This window comes from Parus major, chromosome 4A (assembly GCF_001522545.3).
Source record: "Parus major isolate Abel chromosome 4A, Parus_major1.1, whole genome shotgun sequence".
In the NCBI taxonomy this organism is placed as follows: Eukaryota; Metazoa; Chordata; class Aves; order Passeriformes; family Paridae; genus Parus; species Parus major.
This window is the reverse complement of record NC_031772.1, coordinates 16,812,087-16,820,700: the sequence shown is the minus strand read 5'-3', so window position 1 is coordinate 16,820,700 and position 8,614 is coordinate 16,812,087. Positions and strand designations below refer to the sequence as shown.

Here is an 8,614-nt window from a genome sequence, read left to right as displayed (position 1 = left end):
ATTTTAGACAAGTCCTTGGATGCTCCTAAGCAGCAGTGTAGTATCAAAAAGAGTCTTTGCAAAGTGCTTTGGTTATGTTGCCTGTTACTCTGCCAAGAGGTTGCAGAAAAAAATCAAGGTTACACTTCATGTTGCTCTCCCTGTTTCATTAAAATTCTGTTTTTCAGAATACATTCTGAAATTTTTCATTTTCAGTGATTTTCAGCCATTAACATCTGGATGAACAAAGGTATCTTGCAGAAGTACTTCTGAATATTTGAATCGCAGCTTAATAGATTGAAGGAGGAAACTTAATTCTTCTGTAAACTATGCAAAAAGAAGTATTTATATTCTCAAAAACTAACAGATATTTCTGAATTTATTTGTATATATCCCTTTTTTCAGAGGGGATTGTTTAGTTGTTGTTTATTAGTGTTTGGCTTTTGTAACTATGGTTTTGTTTTAAGTTTCCCCTCTTTTTTTTCCCCTTCTTTTTCCCATTAGAAAGCCACGCTTCAACCTATTTGTTCAAACAAAGATGTTTCCTCTCAATAAATCATCAGATGAGCTATTGGCTTCATAATCTTTACTTAAACCCAAAAAATCCACATGGGTGCACAGCATTTGGCTAATTAATTTCTGATAATTTGCAATGTTCACAGCCAGCTGCCAGGGGCTCCTGTGGGTGTTAATCTGTTAGCCATGGTGAAATGATTGGAGATCTGCTCCTGCTGGTTGCCAGATAAATTCCTCCTATGACAATGTCACTAGGTTAATTAATTCAATTAATGACTCCCAGTGTGATGTTTTTCTTTGTCTTTTTCATTTGCCACAGGCTGCTGAACAGGTACTCCCAGGGATGTATTCTGAAGTTGTGTCACAGATAAGGAATTATGTACCGTTTGCATGCCTAGTTCTGAAGTCTCTTAATTTTTTTAAAATGAAGTTTAGTAGCAGTTAATTCCATCAGAAATTACTTTGTTTTCTCTTAAATGCAAGCAGCCAATTACCCATCCCCTTATTATTTTCAGGTACAATCGTGAGTTTAAGTAACTTTACTTTAGATAATTTTTTAGTCACTGTGTAACTTTGCTCTATAGATGCCACAAACAGCAAATTTGCTTTCACCCTTGACAAGAGGAACTTCCAAGCAGGATCAGCCCTCAGGTGAGTAAAAAAATAGTAAAAACCACCACTAGATAGTTAAAAACCTACCCTGTGCCTCATGCCACTGCCCGAAACACCATCCTGGGACTTGAAAAGCAAGTCCTTTAAAAGCATAGCACCCCTAAAAAGATTAAATCAGACAATAAGACTCATTTCAAAAATAACCTTATAAACAACTGAACTAAAAAACATGGCATTGAGTAAGTGTACCATATCCCCTACCATGCACCTGCTACAAAAAAAGTAGAAAAGTACAATAGACTGTTAAAAACTACCTTGAAAGCGTTGAGTAAAAGATCTGCCTTATCCCCCCAGATCCAATAATAGAATTGTTTTCTGTTTCTGAAGTTTAAGAAGTAGAAAAATGTGTCTTACATCTAGCTGGTGGGTGTTTTTAATAAGGAAAAAGTGAAAGAAAAGCTGCTTCCAAAAGGGACAGGTGGAAAGAATCTGAGAGGCAGCCTCAGAGACTGTCAAGACTCTGTTTTGAATGCCACCTCACTTTGCTGGGCAAAACCAGGAGGGTTTGGAGAGAGCAGCCTTCACCTTTTAGATTAGCTCAGCTGAAAATGTGAATAAAGCACAGAACAAGCAGCAAAATGAGAATGAAAGTCAATTTCTCTTCTTGAGCTTCTGCTCAGGAGCAAAGCAGGGCCATCATGAGCCCCATCCCAGTGATGGTCTGTGTTGATCTGGCTGTGCACCACAACTCCTTGGGCTCCCTGCAGATCCCTGTGGGTTCATGTTATAAAGTGATATTTGTACTGAGCTCACCCTCTATTCTCTCTACTGTGTTTCACATTCATGGCTTTATTTTTATTTCTTCTCTTGAATACGAGGTGAGAACAAGTTGGAATGTGAATTCTGGGTTTGGAAATGGACTGAAGCAAACTGTAAATCCAAATTCTTTTGTCTTTTTATGTATTTTTGGATTGGGTTCTTTTCCCTTTGAACTGAAGATTGATGAGACGGGAGGCGAGTATTTTCTCTCGTTCGTTCTCAGTTGTTTATTTTTTCTTATCAGCATTACAAGGTACAAGGAGCTATGTGCACTATGATAATAAAGGGGTAAAATGGCTAACAAAGATCTTCTTCAAGGTCTTTTATATGTCCATTTACCCAATTAACAGGTGCCAACTAAGTTATTTTTATTAGTGAGCCAATGACCCAACACCTGTGTGCTGCACTGTGGCATTTTCTACCCAATCACCTACTACTACCCAAAAACTCCTAGGAAAGAACATGAAGAAGAAAGAAGAAGGACAAGAGACAACACCCTAAATCCTCCATCTTGTCCCCTGCTCTCTAAACTACCTTAAACTCTAAACCTCAACCCATTCACCCAGTGATTCAAGAAACTTTCTAATCTACACATTTACACTTTTCTTATTTAACTTTAGCATTTGTTCTCATGTATCACCATGAAAACATGCCCATGAATTTCATATTATATGAAATTCAGTGTTTCTTTGAATTCTAGAACTAAGTATTAAAAACAAGGGCACACAATCTGTATCTCAGACTCCAACATTCCACCACCGGTGAAGTTCTGCCCTGGCTGCTCTTTTGGGTTAGCCCCTATTTGGTATGTGACTAAATCAGGATAATTTTAATCATGTGGATGACTGATTCAAGGCCAGTGAAGGCTCTAAAAGGCTTCCAGCAAAAGCTGTGTCTTGTTCTGGAGCATCACAGCAGCCTGGAGGAGAAATGCAGTGAGGAACCTGTTGAGCTGCTACCAGGAGATCTGTGCTGGCTCTTAGCATCCCCCAAAAGCTGAGGAGCAGCTCACAGCTGATGTCAGCTCTGCAGGAAAGGTGTGAATGTGGAAAATCCTCTTTCTGAAGGATCAGAAGGAGCTGCCTGCTCCATCTGCCCCAAAGGAATATCTGGCATTTGGGACTGTGTTTTCCAGCTGACTCCCGGTGCTTTTCTCCTGTGCCACGTTCACCTCTCCGAATTGTGGATTCCAGGGTCAGCCTCCCCTGGCCAGGTGAGCTGCTCCCCGTTGGTTTGGGAGGTGTCTGCTCTCCCCAGACCAGGTGGACACCCTTGAGCAGCAGTGCAGGAGGGGAGGGAAGGGGCAACACCTCAGGTTCACTGCTGAGCCCTGCCAGCCTTAAACAAAACCTGCCCTGAAGTTTATGGCATCTTCCAACACTTGTCATCTAATGAAAAGCCCATTACCCCCCCGAGGGGGAAATCACCACGTGCTTTTCTTTAAATCCAACCCAAACATATCATTTTTGAAATGGAAGCACTCTGGTGGTTGGTGTCAGGGCCCCTTAGCAGCAGCAGCTGCCCAGGAGCAGCGCTCCATTCACGCTGCAAATGCTGTCCTTTGTCCAGATCCAAATCAGGATATGCAAATTCAGGCAATGGATCTTAATTATGAGCAGCAGGTGTCTGTGCAAGAGAGCTCAGGTGAGGGGGCACCGCCGCTCCCGTGCCTTGCCCGTGTTTGTACAAAGGGAGGGCTGCAAAGTTCCAATTAATTATCGGCGTTAATGAGCTCGGCGACCCAAGTGAAAGGAGAGGGCCTTGTCTGCTGCTCCAATTTGGCTTTCTCCACAAACAGGAGTTTAAAAACCAGAGGTGCAGCTCAGCCTCTGAAGAGCAGCAAGGATGAAATTACCATGATAAACCTCAAGAAATCAATTTGTGGGAGTGCAGACGATGATGGATCATCCTGCTGGAGAAATTAATTGTGTGAGGAACGTTTCTTCAGGATGTCTTGACCAGAGGAGCATCTTCCCAGCGTGTTGGTAAATGTGAACATCTTTGGGGGAGGTGTTTATTCTTTATTGATTTAAAGATGGGTAATTATTATGATTCTTTCTTAATTTTTGTCAGCACGCCACTAATCACACTGCAAGCATTAAGGTCAGGCAAGCTGGGGGTGTGATTCATGGCTAAAATAACATGCAGATTAGTGCTGGGCTGTAGTGACTCTGCCTCGTGTCTGACAGGCCCAGGGAAGGGAGGACACACAGGGATGGTGCCTCCAGACCAGGTAAAATCCACACTTTGTCCAGCCTGAACCCTCCTCTGAGAGGATAATTCGGTTTCTGTGTCTGTTCAATGATGATTTTTGTATCAAGGGTGTAAATATTTTACCGTTTATTGAAAAATTAGCCATTATTTTTCTTTTTTGTTCAAGTCACCAATCTGTTTTGTAATGAAATGAATAAAAGCCAAGTTAGACACTGTGGTTTCAGCTGATTTAAGGTCTTGCTGCTATGTGAAAGAGAGAATTTCAGTCCCTGGGTGTGTGGTGCTGCCCTGCTCCTGGCTTTACACACGTGAGGCTCTGGACTGAGTCCATTCAGCTTGCTGACCAACAGAAACCCAGAAAAAAGAGTGGCTGGGATCTCTCTTCTTCCTCCCTTGCTGTGAAACCATCCCTTCTCCCCCCACCATAATTCTCTTTTTAGTAGAGAAGTTTAAGTAGTAACAGACAGGATCCCCACATGTGGACAGCAGGGAATAGTCTGGAAAATATATTTTAACTGAGTGTGGTAATTTTGGGTGGAGATCTTGGGCCATTCCTGGCCAGTTTTTTTATTACAGTTTAACCCAGTTTTTTATTATACAGCTCTTGGATGGGAGCAGGTTCTGTTTGCAGCCTTTCAGTCTGTCTTCTTCCCAAACTTTTTTTGGTTTTCTTTCTTCTTTCTGCCCCCTCCAATTGGGGCAATACCTCAGCAGACATCTGGGCCCTGATTATGCACACCTTGTGTGGCCACAGGGGCTGGTGTGAGGTTGGTGTTAAACAGCATCATTCTTACATGCCACTGTTTTACACCCCCTGGGTAAATGATTACCTGAGGGAAATGAATCTTCAGCCACAGTGCAGGTCTGTCTCAAATTTGGAGCCCTGGAGTTTGAAGGAATTGAATCCTTTCCTCCTTTGGAAAGCCAAGTTAAACTCAAAAGAAATAAAAAAATCCTTACCCACCGTCACAATGTGGAGGAAAGGCATTTAGCTGGCTTATAACAGAGTAACTGGGAAACAGTCTATATAAACAAATTATTATTAAACAAAACCACTTCTCTAGCCCTGCTTCTTCTTGCAAAGCAATAATCCCTGATCTGTTTTTCAGCTGGAATCTTTGGAATATGGGTGCAAGTGTAAAATTGTGACATCCTATCCATTTGTAATTCTTTCCATGGCCAGGGATATTTCTGAGTGAGAACTGCAGCATCTCTGCTTGTTTGGAGGAAATGCTGTTACACAATGCAGGACAAAACAGCTCAAGCCACTTTAAACAGGATAAATGGATGAAGGCTTCAAGGTAGGATCATCTGTTTATTTACACCCATTGTCTCCTTGTTTCCCACACGAATATATTCTGTGTTTAAAATTTATAAAGCTGGGCGAGCCCTTCTCACGCTGTTCTCAGTAAAATATTGCTGGCTGCATCTCTCCGAGGGGCTGCTGACAAATAGGCTCTTGTTGTCCAACTTTCCCTCTGCTGAGGTTAATGATTAAGTGGTTCAGGAGGTTAATTCCTGGAGATAGTGTTGTCTTTGGCTTGAACAGATGTTGGTAGTGCTTTAATGTGGTTATCAAACTCCGCTGCCCTTCATCCTTTGCTCTGTGCAGCCCTGGGCATTGTTCCCCTCGCATTCCAGGCCCCCTCTATGGAGATCCAGCAGAGCTGAACATACCATTGCCTCAGGGCTGCTCCCCCGGGGTCACGCTGGGTGATGCCCAGATCTGCCACACAAACTGATAACAGCCAGACCTGTAAAGATTTGGCAGTGCAGAAAGCTGCACAATACCTGTTGGGGCTCATCTGCAAAGCAGCTCACGGGTTTTACATCATCCCAAGCGCCCATGGGGCAGAGCTGCACCCCAAAATCTGCCCCTCTCACCCTCAGCACCTCCTGTCTTGCCAGGATATGAATCTCAAGGGTGCCTGAAGCGTTCTGTGCTGTAACCAGCACCTTCAGCAGCCTGGAAAAGCCCTGGGCTTTGGGGTTGGACTGATATTTGCAGCTTTATTACAGGAGCTGCTGGATGTGTGCAGTTCTTCATTCCCACACTCACTGCCTCACAACCAGCCAGCAGCAGCTTAAAAAATGTAAAAAACAATATAAACATTGTGATTTCTATAAACACCCATTGAAAGGGTTAATTTTAGCCTGGCCTCAAGCTGGGATTGGTTGTATTTGAATGTCAATACTGCCAATAGCATTAATGAAACATCATCTTGGATTTTACCTGTTTGTCATTATTTGTGAAATCACCTCCTGTCCTCTCCCTACAGAGCTCCAAACCTGCTGCCAGGAATCCTGCTGGAGTTAAAAGCTTCTAACCTCACTCACTCTGAATATGACAGAATCATTTTAATTATTGCACTGGTTTTTTTACTGTGTGCATTTTAGTATCACTGACAAATTGTATCCAGATCAAATACAGTATAAATAATTGAATTTTAATTTGAAGAAGAGTACTGTTAATTTGAAGGAGTTAACTGGTTTATGGAATCCCAAGAACCTTGTGTTTCTATAATATGGAGATTAAAAAAAAGTAATTCACAGCTTCAAAGAGAAGCAGGGTCCTGTGACCAAAATACACATTGGTATTTTAAATAAGAAGATGCAAAAAAAAAATAAAAATGAAGACTTTATGATTTCTATAAATAGTCCTTGAAATGGTTAATTTTAGGCTGGGTTTGGTTATATTTGAATGTCAATCCTGCCAATGCCATAAATGAAGTATCATCTTAGACTTTACCTGTTTGTGAAATTTTGAATTATTTCACAATTGTGAAATAATGTAGATGGAGAGGAACTGTGGCTTTTTGCTTTTGTTTCATCACAAGCTGGGGTGAAACTCTTTGTTGCCCTGTCATTGATTAGGACCTCCCTCCCAACCTGCATTTCCTTTCTCTCTCTTCCAGCTGTGGATTTTCCCCCTCTGCCTTTGCTGGTTCCCTGGGGCTCTCTGGCTGTGTTTGCTGCAGTGCTCCCAGCTCTGATTTAAAGGCCTGAGGGGTGAGAGCCAGGGGAACTCGGGGCTCTCAGGAGTTCCCAGTGTCAGACACGAGGCAGGAAGGCTCAGGCTGGATATGTGGGTCGGTCACACTGAGCTGGGCACAGATTTTCCAAAGTGCTGCTCCTCCTCACCCTGCTGCAGCTGGAATTGGAACTCCCACAGGTTTCACTGCAGTGAGTTAAAAAGTTCCTGTCCCCAGGGGTAACTTGGTTTAGCCAACAGCCTGGATTAAGTTAAAGCTCTCTGTGCTGCTTGTGTCAAACCAGGGGTGTACAGAATCGTGGAATGGTTTGGGCTGGAAAGGACCTTAAAGCTCATCTCATTCCACCCCTGCCATGGCAGGGACACCTTTCACCATCCCAGGCGGCTCCAAGCCCTGTCCAACCTGGCCTTGGACATTTCCAGTGATCCAGGGACAGCCAGAGCTTCTCTGGGCACCCTGTGCCAGGACCTGCCCACCCTCCCAGGAAAGATCTCCTTCCTAACATCTACTCTAAACTTTCACTTTAAGTCCATTCCCGTTTGTTACTCCACGCTCTTCTAAAAGCCCCTGCCCATTTTTCATCTTGCAGGCTCCCTCCAGGCACTGCCAGGCCACAATTAGGTCACTCCAAAGCCTTCTCTTTTCCAGGCTGAACAATCCCAGCTCTCCCAGCCTTTCCTTGCTCAAGAGCTGCTCCATCCCTCTGAGCATCTCAGTGACCTCCTCTGGACTCATCTGTGTCTGATGTGAGATGAAAATTGTAGTGATTTTATTAAACCCTGGAGGAAGAGCCCCCCTGAATATTTCTGTGGAGAAGCACAGGCATGGAAAGATGGGATAGATAGCAGGGAATGGTGGGGACAGGAGCAGGGACAGGGACAGGAGAAGGGACAGGAGAAGGAGAGAGGGACAGGGACAGGAGAGGGGACAGGAGCAGGGACAGGAGAGGGGCTGGGACAGGAGCAGGGACAGGGACAGGAGAAGGGACAGGAGCAGGGACAGGGACACGAGCAGGGACAGGGACAGGAGAAGGGACAGGAGAGGGGACAGGAGAAGGAGCAGGGACGGGGACAGGAGAGAGGGACAGGAGAAGGAGAGAGGGACAGGAGAAGGAGAGAGGGACAGGAGAAGGAGAGAGGGACAGGGACAGGAGAGGGGACAGGAGAAGGAGAGAGGGACAGGGACAGGAGAGGGGACAGGAGCAGGGACAGGAGAAGGAGCAGGGACAGGGACAGGAGAGGGGACAGGAGCAGGGACAGGGACAGGAGAGGGGACAGGAGCAGGGACAGGAGAAGGAGCAGGGACAGGTACAGGAGAGGGGACAGGAGCAGGGACAGGGACAGGAGCAGGGACAGGGATAGGAGAAGGAGAGAGGGACAGGAGCAGGGACAGGGACAGGAGAAGGGACAGGAGCAGGGACAGGAGAAGGAGAGGGGGACAGGGACAGGAGAGGGGACAGGAGCAGGGACAGGGACAGGAGA

General features: G+C 44.7%; 1 long non-coding RNA gene across 1 annotated transcript; it reads left to right on the top strand.

Moving 5' to 3' along the window:
* Positions 1-2,960: 2,960 nt before the first annotated feature.
* LOC117244364 lies at positions 2,961-6,888 on the top strand. The gene is made up of 4 exons (XR_004497295.1): positions 2,961-3,139; positions 3,725-3,911; positions 5,324-5,441; positions 6,420-6,888. It is a non-coding gene; the product is annotated as an uncharacterized LOC117244364 (long non-coding RNA).
* The last annotated feature ends 1,726 nt before the right edge of the window (positions 6,889-8,614 follow it).